General features: G+C 32.0%; 1 protein-coding gene across 1 annotated transcript in view; it reads right to left on the bottom strand.

Annotated features, from left to right (window-relative positions):
* The window catches only part of LOC149085188 (uncharacterized), a 219,905-nt gene that overhangs the window by 74,519 nt on the left and 129,148 nt on the right, over positions 1-16,238 (bottom strand). The window lies entirely within an intron of this gene.

A 16,238-nucleotide genomic window follows, 5' to 3' on the forward strand; every position in this document is an offset into this window, starting at 1 on the left:
TTCCCATTTCAATACACTGTCCAAGGCGAAAAACTGCTACCAACATTTCTTAAAAAGGCATCTTTTTAAAGTGTAATAGCATTTGACAGCATCAATTTCGATAAAAAAAAGTACAAGCATAGATATCCAATACGTAACTGTAACTGCAATCCCCTTTTTTTTCCTTCAAAAATATATCACTGAAAATCCCCGATATAAACGAACACCGTCTGGTACTTCAATGGAATAAATATTCATTAACTTCCATTTTTTTAAATAGAATCCATTCAAAAGACGGTTTATTAATCAAATTCACGCAACCGTCAACAAGAAAATAATATGCGAGTATAGTAGTAAATTTAAAGAATGGAGAAAATCTCATATATTTTACGTAGGAGGAGAAAAAAAATCATGAAACTTTTTATAATAAATGATATTTTCGGGAATATCTGAGAAAAGCGAGTTTATAGAAGTTAGAGAAGGCACTGATAGTTGAAACAAAAAAAAAAGACAAAAATTCATGAAGAAGTTCTCTTTCTGGTCGCATTCCGAGAATAGTTTGTTGAAGTTTTTATTAAATGTTTCAGATTCCTTTTTCTCTTATCTTTTGGTGTAATATATATTACTGTCCATTTTTTCCCGTTTCTTTAATTTCATTTCCTCGTTCATATCAGTGACCGTGATTAGAGTTATCATGTCTTTTGTTTTCGCATGGTATACACACATAACGAAACGGCATAGCTCGAAATTCCTAACCAAATCGTTTTTTATTTATCGCTTCGTAACATCCTAACAGATTAGATGACATGGAAGAAATACGAGAGATATAGCTTGTACGAAAAGTTCATAATCAACAATTCAACCCCCGGAAAATGGACCGCTGGGAAAATCCACCGACAAACACTTCATTGACAAAGTGACGTTGTGAGTGAGTGAATCAGCAGGTGAGTGAGTGAGTGACTGATGAAAGTTAGGGAGTTAGTTAGTGAGCAAATGACTGAGAGAATGAGTGAGTGAGGGAGTTAGTGACTGAGCAGGGGAGTAAGTGAAGGGAAAGTCAGCCTCGTATATATGAGGATATACATATATCACTTTACATATATATAAAGACCGAGGATATGCGTTTTATGCACCAATGAAAGTCCAAAAGGAATCAAGATCCTATGGTTGATTCCAAATTTAAATAAAATATAAGCAAGAAGGGTTAAAAGTAGTGATAGTTTTACTTCCGTTAAAGTAATAATTGAAAGAATTGCACTTTTCTACTATTATCCAAAGTGACATTTCAAGAACAAATGATTTAGATATCAATGACTAAAATTTTTGGATATTTAACCTTATGACTATTTACATTTTTAGCCACTTATAACTGTTTTCATACTTCATTTCAGATTTGGTCATTTTAGCAAGTAAAAAGTTGCAAAAATCAAGAATTTCAGTTACCTATATCTCAACGAATTTCCGTTAAATGTTATGGGATGAATTTATTTTGTTAAAAGACAGACGTAAATTTTGCCGATTGATTATTATATTTGATTTATTATTTTTTTGATTCGGGGTCGTATAAGCATTTTAATTTTCATGTTTCTTCAAATTATTGTTCTGCAGCAATGAAACTGCCGATGGTCAATATTTCTCTCTATCTGCTTATACTTTCTCAATTCAATTCAAGAAAATAAACCACAGAAATTTTATTCCTTTTAAATCTCATCTTGATGCACCTCGCAAACAATTTACGAAAGTATCTCATAAAAATGAACAAGCCAAAAATCGAAAGCCGATACAGAAATTAACTGGCTGGCAATGTCTGATGACGAAATTATCTCACAGTATTTCGTTATGTCCTACCTAATTAATACTTCGTGTTTTCCAGAGTAATTACTAAAATTCTGTAACCATTATGTTGATTCAATTTATGTGACTGATTATTTTTCTTTAAAGGAAACGCGCGGCTTCTTCGGAAATTATGTATAAATTTATGTATAAAATTTGGAACGGCTTATAAAACACACTTTTCCATTTCAATTTTGTTATATCTAAAACAAACAATAATACAGGTCTACAAAAAATACTTCCTGAAAGATTTTAAGTTTATTTATATAAATATATATGCATACATATATATATCTGGTATTTATATTGTTTTCAGTGCTCACTCCAAAAATTCAGTCCATTTTACTCTAGCACGTGAGGTTTTTTCACAAAACAATTAGTATTTTGGGAGAAAAAACTCAAATCCAAATATTTGACATTTTTGTTTCCATTTTATCACCTCATAAATAAAACGCCTGACACGACTTCCACCTGGCAGTCCAGTGGTGGAGGTCTGGGTTCGAATCCCGGTTCGGACATGGATGTGTGTATGTGTCTACTAACACTTTACATACATCACATTTATATTTTTGCTCACCCACTATAATGATGGGCTCTAAAATCAATGGAATATATTTGGCAATGATTTACTGTATTTAATTATAACGCACAGTTGCAATGTGATTTGTATGCTGCTTATGTATCACCACTAATACATTTGATTTGCACTTAAACTCAAAAGTAGAGCCCATCTGACAAAACCAATGCCAGATTCGGAATCCGCGCCCCAAAATCACCCTAAAATCACTGAATTATCTTTGACAATGATTTACTATATTTGTTTATAGCGCACAATTTCAATGTGGTTTTTGTATGTTGCCTATGCATTACACTATTGGAATTTATAATTTCCACTTAACTAATCACAAAAACTATACGTGATGGAATTTTTAAGTAATTAGCGTCCACAAACACTACAAAAAACTCTAATTAATTTAAGAAAGCTTTTTTATCGCAGACCCGTGTCGGATTTATAGCTTCTTGTGTATACAAATAATTTAATTGGATTCAATATCGGACTATTTTACTTTTCGGTTCGTCTGTTTGAGTGATCCCAGTCAAGACTCAATGCCGAAAGCACGGAAAATGAAGAAAAGTTGGGAAAAAAAGAGAAATCTGGAATGCACCACAAAGTTTTATTTCTTGTCACAAATTCCTGTCTTTGAAAGTACATACATATTTATTTTATTTTTATTTTTTATTTTTATATATAAATAAGCCAAGTTACGATCTCATGACTTTGAAATACGGCGGTGAAGTCTCACTCGGCAAGTGACTTACACACAGAGACATTCATAAGTATAAAACGACGTTCTCTTCTCTCTTTCCCTTCTTTCTCCTTTGAAGTTTTTCTCGAAAAATTCTTTTGTGCATTGAATAAAGTTGAAAAATAAAGGACAAGAAATAAGAAAGGAAAGTGAGATAAATCTTTCTTGCTTTCTGTGTTATGCGACATGTTGATTTCTTTTTTTATTCTATTTTTTCACTTCCCTAGAAAACAAAATCTCTAGAGTCTTAATCCTCGCAACAACTTATGTTTGTCGTACAAAAACTCTTGTAATTCAACAAAAACACAATACTTGGACGTTTCTTCACGACGTGATATTGAATTCTGAAGAGTCTCTAGTGTTATAAAAATAAATTAATCATGTTTGGTTTACGTCTTTTTTTTCCCCTTTTAATTTTATGTCCAGCTTTTCATTCTCTAAACGTTTTGTATTTGAATTTTATTCATCTATTAGATTCTCGAGTATTGATATTAAAAGTACATCAAGCAAAAGGCTGCGTAAATATTTTAATTTAATTTTCAAGAAAAATCCTTATGAAGATTGGACCTGCTAGCACTGGGAAATTTAAATCCCGGCATATTTATTATAAAATTAATTAAAATCATTGGAACTACGTTCAGTGAAAATATAATACATACAAAATGTGCATGCATTAAAAAACAAAATGTTCCCGCCTGAGCGACCTAGAGGTAATAAAATTTATTTGAAAATATATAGAACTGCTTTCCATTCGTGCATAAGCATATTAATATATTATTCAATTTTTTTCCCTCACAAATAAGTGATTTCATACCTTTTAATATCGGCAAAAACCCTGTATATGCTATGCTATACAACGGCATAATTTTTCAATCTTATTTTCCGCCGATTTTCAAACATTTCAAGAAAAAACGGGTTTTGTCTTGCAGTGTGGCAAAATAGCTTGATATAAATATAATTAAACGAAAATTAGTTTTTGATAAAGTTTATTAAATGAGGCAAGCTGTTGAAATCCATTCATAAAAATATGATTTTTCAAGACAATTATTCAGTTCTTTTTAATTTTTCAAAGTCTGAATTTTAAATAGAATTTCAATGGAGATTGATTCAATTATATTTAACTTTTGTTTCGTTTGAAAAAATGAACAGTTCTCTCTATTTTGTGAAGCAATTTTTATTCAGTTATGTTACTGTCATGCTATTTTATCATGCGCGCAAGATGTTAATAATACATTTTTTTTCCTTAATGTCTGAAATTTTAAAAAAATGTATAGTACTGAAGACACGCGTAAAAATTTATGTTGACATAGCATAGCATGTACAATCGAAAATATATTTATAAATTTTTTAAATAAATCAGTAGTTAGTCAATATTTTAAAAATATTTTTACTAGAGCATAGTTTTCAACCGTGTTAAAAGGCATGAGCCCCTCAACAAAACATCGATAAAATATTAATATGATTGATAATAAAAAAATTCCAAATTCCAAGATTTTCGTTGGAGTTACATTTTTTTTAAGAATCAATGACTATTTTCCATTGATAATGGAGAAATGTACGTCGATGATGAAGTAGTATAACTGAAAATTCATGACCGCTCTTGAAGTCAAAAGAAATCTTGGCATTAAACCAGAATGCATCAACACCAGATTTTTATGAATCTCTTGAATAAAATATCAATAAATATGGAATAAATATAGAGAAAATTCATTTCAAAAAAAAGAATAAGCTTAATCTTACAAACATATTATAAGGAGATAGTATAACCGATAGATTTCTCATATCTTACGGGTTTAAAACACGTATTCTTTCCTCAGTAACTCCTTTTCTTGGTCGATCTAACAGCATGGCATCAGAAAAAAATATTGAAGTCACTTATTCTAATGTATTCAGCAGACTCCTGGGTTATGTATCCTAAATGATAGGCAAAAAGTAAGAAGAAAAAAAAACTGCTGTCTTCCTTGAATCCAGAACATATGTTCCGCGAGGACATGAGAAAGGCAACCTTACCTATCCTACCTCCATTTTATTTTAAAGCTGCCGTTCTTCTCCTTGAAGAGTAAAAGCATTTTGTGAAAGGAAAAAAAGAAAACCACACACTCCTATTCTAAATGATGGTTTTTTTTTTTTTTTTCTTTTTCGTCATCCCCGAAAGTCGTCTTGAAACCCAGGATCTTCGAAACTGCTCTCAGTTGTCCATCATTCCTCTTATTTTTTTTCCTTCAGTCACTTTTACCTCCAACAGAATCCCTGGATCTTATGCGCACTTATAATAAGGCCATCCGAGGCGAACTCCGACTTTGCTCATAAGAATGCCCGATGAATAAAATATGACTCATTTATAACTTTTCTTACGTCAGGAGACTGTATTTCGTTTGGAAGAAAGGAAAAGCGATACCTCCCGGAGGTTTTCAAAGAAAAAAAAGCAATACTTTCTTCCTTGTACATGTATTTCAATTCATTTCTTTTTTTCGTACTTTTTTACTTTACCCGTAAATACCGTGGTATTAAAATTTTTCTGGTGCGTTTTCATTAATCTAATGCGTGATTATATGCATTCATTCAGCATTTTCTCATTGTTGTTAGCAAAGTAAAACGGTGTGCCCTGTAAGTCCTAATATGGTCTTTATCACATCAACCGTTTGTCGTAGTGGTATTGTTGCAATTTAGAAAATGATCGAAATGCGTTCGGAAATAAATCTGCACCAGTTTCGAGAGTGAAAATACAGTGTGTCATAAAATAAAAAATATCTAAATTTTTATACGGACACCCTGTACTCAAAAACCGAATTAGAAAGTTGTTTCCCTGTCTCACTTGAGGCTAACAAAAAATTCAATGTTGCTTGGGGTAATATTCGCTGAGATATTAGGGTTCAAAATCAGAGAAAAGTTGGAAAAGAACAGAATAAACTAGCGGACAATGTTCCTTTCCCTAATTTAGGATGTTCTTTCCCAACTTTCCTCCGACTTTTGATTCCAAATATCTCAGCAAATATTGCATTTACAAATCGGCAAACTATAACATCTTTTTATGATGTAAAGCTGCAAGAAATTGAAGGCATCAGTGCCTTCGATGACATACTGCATGTATACGATAACAATCCCAAATCACATATAAACATATGTGCGCAAACGTCATCTGAAAGCAGCAGTTTGACGCAACAATTTCCTGGAGTGGCTCCAGATGGCGTTTTCTCGCCTATGTTCCTATGTGATTTTGGGTTGTTATTGAATGACTGAATTGCTCCTTCATTTTTGCGATGTATTTTTGAAACACCCTGCAGAAGGAACGTAGTTCGCGAGAGTGATCATATAAACATAATAAAAACATTAATTAAGTTTCCTTTTGTGAGATATTTTTTCAGTAAGAAATTTCCTTAACTGTAAATCTGACTAAAGAGAATCACAAAAAATACACATAAATCTATATAATGTTTTTTCATAATAATCTCATAACTCATTTCATTAGCTATTTCAATTCAAACAAAAATTCCTTCGAAACTTCCGCAATTATGATCACAATTATTGAACGTTTCAAAATAAAACCTGTACGATCGATTTACCATTAAAAAATCATCGGATTATCAATAATATATTTAAAATTTTCAATTGGACGTATATGTAACCCAAATTTATCTCGCATTTAATAAACCATATAAATTGTTTGCAGACGGAAATTGTTTTCATGGATCAATGTAGAAAGATTTATAGACCCACGCGCGGAAAAGACAGGTTCAGTAACATGTTTTACGAGACAAGCGGCCCAATCAGCTTTGCTAAGAAAAACCACGACACTCTTTGTACTTATAGATACTGAACAACTCAGGAAATAAAGTTGACAAACATGAAGAAGAGACTCAATGCGACAAATTGGAAGCCCACGGGAAAAAAAACTGGCAAAAAAAAAGGAAAACAGGATCTACTTCAACTCAATTTCGAAAGCAACGCAAAAGTTTTTTTTAAGCTTAAAAGTTTTAAAATTTTCATAGTATACGTTTCAACATTTTTATTTTATTTTTTTCTCAGAAAGTTTTTCTTCTCATATAGTGATACGAATTTATTTTTAAGACGCAAGACTAGATTTTGCCTTAGAACAACTTTAAAATCATAAACTTTTCGGTAGGTATCACAAAAATGTTAAATCATATCGATTCTGGGAATTTCTTTCCCGATAAACATGATAAGTAGGGCTGGTCCGATTAATAAATTAATCGATCAATTGTTAATTGCAGTTAAAAGTTTTAGTAGTGTTAATCGACGTTAAATAAAAGTTCAATATTTATTTTGATTTATTTGGTGAAGTCCATTATACGTCTCAAAGTACATTCCACGACAATATATTGTTATTCAACAATTATATTCAATTTTGGTTGAGTGATCACATTTAAAAATATTTAAATCATTAATATGATCAAATTTTTGGACGTGATCATTGATCGACGGGGAGGGAACGCAAATCGATTGAACAAAAACCAATGATTATTTTTAGTTTTAAATTGAGTTTGATGGAAGTTTTAGAGTACAGAACCAAAATTTGTTGTTTTTTTCTGAAAACAACAGTTTTAGTAGTACCTTTAGGTTTAGTAGTACCAAAAGGTACTACTAAACCTTCCCAGTACCATTAAGAGCAGTTTCTAGGGAAAAAAATAAAAATATGAAGATCGAAAGTAGTTTTTTGAAATCAGTGACTAACCTACTATACAAAATGACTGATTTTCTAAAAAAAATAACGAGAACTTAGTAAAGAAATTCCATGATCTGTGTGTGTGTGACAAAAATGTTTAGCGTTAATTCAAGCGTGCAGACTCAATTTCTTAATCCATTCTAATATCCGTTTACATCTAGGAATAAGTGAATGTAAAATACGTTTTTTGTAGCATCAATTAATAAACAGAAGTTTGTTTTAATGTAAGTAAAGCATTTTTAAAAATATTCGATTAAAATTCAAGCATTCAGTCGATTGATCGATTAAATTTTTTTTGATTAACCAGTTAAAAATTTTAATCAATTCCAAACCCTAATGATAAGTGAAAGTTAAATGGCCCGATAGTAGAAATACAACGCCACAACAGGCAAAATGCCCAAATACAGATGTCATATATTTCAAAAATACAGCAACCCAATTAAAAACACAATCACAAAAATTATAAACAATATATACACATGGTAAAATATTATACAATGCGCATAAAAAATATTATGGTTGTCTTATTCTAAGTATAGATAGCTTTTCGATTTACCCCAACATGTTTATCGTATTTCTTTTTAAACGTCTCAATTGTGTTAATAAATTAGTAAAATGCTAAAAGCTTTTTTTTAGAAAGTATTCAATCCAATTAAATTTTATGATTTTCTATTTGATATCTGGATACTTCTAAACAAATAATATATTGTATCCAATATTAAAGATGCATAAAATGTATCACAGTAGAATTTCTAAAAAATATTCTAGAATGTTGAAAACTTAATTAATCACAAAAATTGTCAATCCGATATAAACTACTGAATAGTATATAATAACATAATTAACTGACTTGAACCTCATCTTATAAAAACATTTCTCTAAACTTAAAAAAAAGTGCATCTAAATATTTAATGATTATCATTTTTTACGCCTGATATTATAATGGAAAACGATTATTTAAAAAAAAAATGCTAAACTAGGTTAAAATAAGATACAATCTATTTCTCAAGGATTTCTCGTAAAAATCATTATAAAAATAATCCTTAAAGCTCAGAATTGTTTGCAAACGCATTATACGAAGATATATCTCTTGAAAGACCAATTACATATGAAATCACTTCGGTGTTCTCGTGCAATACGTTTTTAATTGGAAAAAATAAATAAAACCAAAACTTAACAGGCATTTCGTAAAATGGGAAAAGGACTTTCCTTCAATGCGAGTTTTTTCCCCAAAAATTGATAAACAAAAAAAAATTAAAATCTATTAACTTAAAGAGAAAATGGACGTTTTTCCACGTTTTCTTCTTGTCCTTTATTGGAAGAAATAAACACATTAGACACTTCTTATGTTCGACAAACTAAAAGTAAAATTCCTATCAAATTGCCAAGAGCTGATCCATTTAACAGAGAGAAAGTTTAATATTGAAGTTGACAGAGATGTATTATTTTCATTTAAAATATATAATAATAAAACTAACAAAGAGAATGTGGAAACGTTAATTACTTTTTCTTTTCTTATAAGAAATGTTTCACTGCTTTCCAATGTGAAAATGTTGGAACATAGCCCAAGGGCCAGTTCGAATTTACAAAAGTTATATCAATTGATATCTCACGTTGTTTTCGCACAGTTAACGAGAAATATCTTGAAGAAAAAATCGAGAAAAATGGAAACGTTTTTCCAGAACCGAAATTTTTCTTATCCCGAGGCTTAAATTGATATTATTTCACACAGAGTACAAATCAGATAATTAAGTAATTCAATACAGTGCTATGTAAAGGTCATCAGAGACGTATAAATTTGTTTTTGTATGGATTGTATGAGTAAATTTTTCTATAATGAAAAAAATCTTCAAATTATAATTATTACCAGATTTTTCTTTATTATTTGAGGTATCCGAGTATCTGTCTTGTCACTTTTCAATAAAATGTACTGAAGTGAACTTTAATAACATTCTTTGATAAAAAGTATTCGACAACGATGAAAAAAAAAGAAAACGATAATAAATTTTGGACTACTTAATGTCATTTTCAACAAAAAAAGGCATTTTTATGTCATATTTTAAGCGAAATCCATGTAATGGATTTGAGCGATTGCAAAAAATTCTATGAAGGAAATGTTTTGTTCTTTTCACAGTACAGTCAACTAGTGATGTGATGCAGGTTATAAACAAAATTTACAAGATTGTGTGGTATTTTGTGGTAATTTTTCGATGTACATGTGAATTTTATCGTGTATAAAATAATTGTGTAAAATTCACTGGGGTGATCAATAGATTAAGAGACTACAGAGTGATTAATTAGAGTTTTACATGTGATAGACGTTAGCGTTTGGTTCATAAACTTAACCATATGTCAAAATATGTCTCATATTGAATTTTTTTATGATACAATCAATAGATTTTTAGCAATCATGTTTCAAGTTCAAGTAAAATGTCAAAAATAACATTCTTAGTGTTATTTTTGTAAAAATAACTATTAAAGTTTTTATTCACAAATTATTTGAATGTCATAATGAAACATTAAAATGGACTAACTAGTTCTACGCGTCATACCTGGTTGGCAAAAACTCCGTAGAAACGTTAAAAATGAATAAAAACCGGAAAAATAACCGGAATAAAAAACGGTTTGCAGGGTTAGCATCTGCTAGGTCACGGGATTTCTTAAGACAAGAAAAAATAACTAAAAAACAGCCGATAGATTGCGCTGACGCATGCAAGTCAAAGAAAAGATACGCAAATAACGAACAGAATGACTCCAAATCGCTTATTACAGCAGTATGTGTTCCACATGACCACCACCACCACAGAGGATATAATTATTATAATTAGGATATAATTTTTGAGGATTTGAGGATATAATTATATAATTATAATTATTAATATAATAACACATTGCAGGCGAGTCACAAATCCACATAGTGCAGCAGGTCCGAATGTATACGTGATACCTCTCGGCGGATCGCATCTTTTAGTTCCCACAGATTGGATGAACCGGATCGATACACCCGGGATTTCAAATATCCCCATAACCAGAAGTCAGCCGGTGTCAAATCTGGAGACCGAGGAGGCCAGGGGAACCTGCAACGCCTGCTAAAGATTTTGTCTTCTCCGAACGTCTATATCAGGAATGCCTTGACCGGAGTAGCAGTGTGACCACTTGCTCCACCTTGCATAAACGTGGCGGTAGAAAGCGCAACGCAAACGTGTCACGACTTTTTCGCGCAGAAGCGTTAAATAACGCTGCGCATTCATCGTAGCCGTGTTCCACCCATTTACTGGACACTGCGTTTCAAAGAAGAAGGGCCCTATGATGAACAAACCTGTAAACCCACACCACACTGTCACTTTTGTGGAATGCAATGGTGTCTGCGTGTACTCATGTGGATTAGACGTCACCCAGATGCGACAGTTATGGGTATTAACGTTGCCATGAAGCGAAAAATGAGCTTCATCTGCCCACAAGATGTTAAAGTCCCAGGTGGGATTCTATTCGATTTTTCAGGAAGCCCACCTCACAAATGCTTCCCTCTGTACGGTATCCGCTAGTAAAAGTTCATGGCATGACTGCGATCTGTATGGGTACAGATCAAGTATTCCATGAAGAATATCGCGTGTTGCAGCTGATTCGAACTACAACGCTTCTATTTCGGCTGCAACACGCGGCGAACGTGCCTTCCTTAAATATGGCCGTCGGGCTCTCTTACACGATTCTCCAGCGTTCCAGTTTCCTCAAACCGCTAAACAAGCTTTATGAGGCCTGTCGCTGTTGAAGGCCCTTTTCCGGTTCTCACATTTATTTGAACTCGGAATTTACGGAAGGCAATGGTCGCTGATTCCTGGTTTACGTAAAACAACTTCACCAACAAAGCTTTTTCCTTCGCACTTAGCATCCTTATTCGCATACACGGTTCACAACGGTGAAGTGGTTGTGGATTAGGAGCGCAAGTTCTTATAACCGTCTCATTCGCATATTTCCACCGAAGTCTCTCGTACCAGCGTCATCTATCGGCTGTTTTTTGAGTTATTTTTTTCCCTGTCTTGAAAAAATTCCTGTGACCTAGCGATGCTAACCCTGCAAACCGTTTTTTATTTTGGTTATTTTTCCAGTTTTTATGAATTTTTAAAGTTTCTTTTCGCCCACCCAGTATAAACAAAACAGGGCCAGTTTGGGGATTCTACGACATGGGGCTGGGCTTTCATAAAAAATATAAATTAAATTCGATATTTTTTTTCCAAAATGACGTTTTTAAACGTAGTTGGATACCTTAATTAAATATCTAATCCTCAATATCACTCTATAATATAGTATCACGAAAAATATGAAATTTCGCCAAACTTTTATCACGGATACGGTTAATTAAAAATATATGATAACAAATTCTATGCATAAATATCTTGTGAGAATAAATTAAAGTTTGAGTCTTTAATGAAATATTTTTTTGACATATTCAATATTAGTGTCAGATGCCAACTTTTATGAATTTCAAGGATGGCTACTGTCGTAAAGACATTCAGTTACCTTACATCTAAACGTAAGAAAGAAACGAATAAAATAAGACATAAAGACATACGTACACGTCATTTTGAGAGAAAAAAAAAAAAACTTTTTTTCACAAGAAAAAGTTTTCCAATTTCAAAAAGAGCGTCTTATTCGGAATTGGCTTTTTAATTTTTTTTTCTTATTTTTTTAAAAGCACTTTAGCTGTTTTTCTAATAGAGTGAAGTAAAATAGTAGTATGTACTAAGGGGAAAATATCTATGTACGGTAAATCTCACTACTTTCACTTCCATGAGAAACAGATTACTGAAAAGGATTAGAGACATGAGAAAATAACAAAAATGGGTTTCACATCGAGGTGCTTCAAACTCGTTTTTTCAGTTTTTTTTAATATAATTTATTCAGCAGTAATAGAGAATTTTAACTCCATCATAGAAAGTAAAATAAGCTAATTTAATTTCAAGTTATGTTCAAAGAGAAATTATTTCAAGATGCCTCAGATCGTTATATATACTCTCTATATCAGGAGTTCTTAACCTTTTTTTTCAGTTGCGTGAAACTAGATCAGTGAAACTAGTCAGTGGTTTCTAAACAGTTGTGCCAACAGAGGCTCATCTCGGACAGTGCCGTCTTAACGTATGGGCCCACCCTGGCATGGTAAAGGACTGGGACCCATAATCCCATATTGTTGAAAGCTCTCACTAATTCTGAAATTATTACTCTAATAAATTTTATGTTTCCATTAATTTTGAAGTTATTTTCATTAGTTAATATCGTCTTAACAAGTGGACTAACAGTGTCTGAGTACAGGGTCCCAAATCAAACAGGTCTCCAAATTATTGGAAGGTTTTACAAATTCCAAAATAATTTCTTTTATAAAAATTCTGGATTTTCACAAATTCTGCAATTATTGTTCTCATAAATTCTGCAATTATTGTTCTCATAAATTCTGCAATTATTGTTCTCATAAATTCTGCAATTATTGTTCTCATAAATTCTGCAATTATTGTTCTCATAAATTCTGCAATTATTGTTCTCATAAATTTTGCAATTATTGTTCTCATAAATTTTGCAATTATTGTTTTCATAAATTCGGCAATTATCGTTCTTATAAATTGCAGTTATCTTCCTCATAAATTTCTGGAAATATTTCCCCATTAATTATGGAAATATTTTTCATTATTATTAAATTATGTATTTCTTTAATTATTTAAGTTCGCAGGGATGGGTAAATTTCCGAAATGGTGGAAAAAACTAAACAACAATTATTCGTGGACCTCAACAATGGCTTTTGGAATGTTTACTTTGATTACCGTGGTTCGCAAACAACGAGTTTCAGACATCTTTATCTCTTTGAAATGGTTTGTCACTTCTCTTATGCTCCCAATATATTGAGAAAACCCGAGCAGCGCCGGGTATTTCAGCTAGTTAATATTATAATGCAGTGTGTTTTTTTAGCGCGTAGCGTGATATAACCTGTTACACTACATCTCTAGTGTGGAGACGTTAAAACATAGAATCTGAACAATGGTACTAAATGCTGAGGTTGTTTTCTGAGATTATAGGGATATCTGTGTGGACGTAATAAACAGTAAATCTTTGCCAAGACCACACAGTTCTCAAGACTGTGACAGAGATGGGTTAAATCAAATCTTGGTTACGATCTATGGAAGCGGGATATCGAAAAGCTTTGAACATTAACCATGGTCCGAAAGATCTTATGTACTGTAAACACATTTGTCAGAGTTCGTGCAGATTTCAAAATCAGAACTAAAAGTCAAAGCAATCCTCGAAAGTGGCCTTCTCAATGCCTTAGTAATATCCTAATGTTTTACGTTTTTGATAACATTCGAAAACATAGATGAATTTACATAGGGGAGGGTAAGAAATGCAATTATGTTGAATCAAAAAGTATTCATAGTGTTTCAAGTTTTCATCTTCAAAATTGACCCGATATATCTTAATGGTGCTTCTGAGAATATATTTTGGAATTGATCAATGATGCTGATGGCATTCTTTGAAAATTTCGAGTAGTAATCTCTGCTGCAGGTCGATAACCTATGAATTCTTGTGGCTAGCGGTTCCATTGAGATAACAGCTAATTTAGTTGATCGCTTGTTGTGTCATCTGTATCTTTACACATGGAATTCGGTGATAACGATCTTGATAACTTCCAGTGAAAAGCGTTCAAGCGCTTACTTCTGCAATCATCAGTACTATCTAAACTGTCCTACTGGTTTTGGTTCATTACCTTCTTCTATCTCTGGTGCTAAAAGGATAACGAAGTTTAGTTGTTTCGAACTAGGGAACATGGATTACAAATCTTATTTCTCAAGCGAGGCAAAACGGAGAAAAATTGGTCGGAAGGATTTCAAATCCGTGCACATACACCTTAAGGTGAATTTTTCAAGACATTTCTTCGGTGGCATCTTTTACCAGTATTATTTTTGATATTTCTTGAAGCATAATCAGGATAATTTTGGAATAATCTCGATATTTTGTGTCGTAAGTTCATACTTTTATAGTTATAACCTTATACAATAAGTCTATAGAATATGTATAAATAAACTATACAAGGCCTGAAGGAAAAGAATTCACCATAAAAATACTTCTTAAGAAAAAACTTATAACGGATAACAAAATAACAATTCCGTTTACGCGTTGCTTCGTTCTTCTTTTCAGATACTGTCAAGATTTTGTTTGTGTGTATTTTTTGCGAGAAAAATAAATAACAGCAATTACTTCTTTTTTCTTCAGTGCAACCAATAAAAGAAAACCTTATCGATAAGTCTGTTAACGTAACATGTCCGAAGTGAAAAGAGGAAAAGTAATGGCGACATCGAAAACTCTTGAAAATCTGTGCTTTCTATTGACAATAACTATATCGGTCATTTAGTCGGCAGACAAAAACATCGTGACAAAAATTCTCAATTAATTTAAGGAAAAATTGAGACAAATTAATTTAATGATCAATATTTCTTAACAAAAAAAGCAACCTATCGAATTATTTCGGTTTTTTTAGAGAAATTCTCAAATCATTCTATAAAATATTTTGATGGAAATTTTCTGCACAACAAATAATTGGACCAGGACCTGATGGTCTGCAATGTGATTTACTGATGGCTATATTTTTAAACAAAACACCCATGACTATTAATATCGTGACAGAAAATTGTTTTAAGCTGATGTATAGGGCAGTGAGCGGTCGTTAAAGATTTAAAACCAAATCCGAATATGCGATCAAGCGCTTTTTTTTGCCCGAGCCGGGATTCTAAATTATCATGTCTTTAGAAAGAAAGATAGATGCGTTTGACCACGTGGTTGCCTACCTACATGCATTAAGTAAATATGACGATATTTAAGTACTAAAACGCTAACTGTTATCTAACCTGCCGATATACAAAACGACACAAATATTTCTTACATAAAAGGTTTAATAGAACTTGGCAGTTTTAATGAAACTCGAATTATTTCGGTTTCTTAGAAAAAATCGTTGAGCATTCTTTAAAATATTTCGATAGAAATTTTCTGCAAAATAAATAATAATTGTATAACTTCTAAACCCATTATCCTAATGAATAAACAGGCTTTGACAGTTAATCAATGCAGAATAGTGAAATGATGGTGGCAATGTGGTTTACTGAAGGGTATCTTTCGAAACAAAACACTCATGACTATTGATATCGTGATAGAAAAATTGTTTTAAGCTAATGTACAGGGCAGTGAGTGGCCATTAAAGGTTTAAAGTCAAATTCGAATGCGCGCTCAAGCGCATATTCGAGCCGGGGGATTCTAAATTATCATGTTTCTAGAACAAGAGGTCGATACGTTTCCACGAGGATTCCTAGATGCATTAAGTGAATACTACGAGATCAAAGTATTACAACGTTAACTATATATCTAACAATATATAATACGAGATAAATATTTATCATCAA

This window comes from Pholcus phalangioides, unplaced genomic scaffold, assembly GCF_987345545.1.
Source record: "Pholcus phalangioides strain wild (caught in Gottingen) unplaced genomic scaffold, Ppha-v1.0 ptg000007l_1, whole genome shotgun sequence".
NCBI classification, from domain to species: Eukaryota; Metazoa; Arthropoda; class Arachnida; order Araneae; family Pholcidae; genus Pholcus; species Pholcus phalangioides.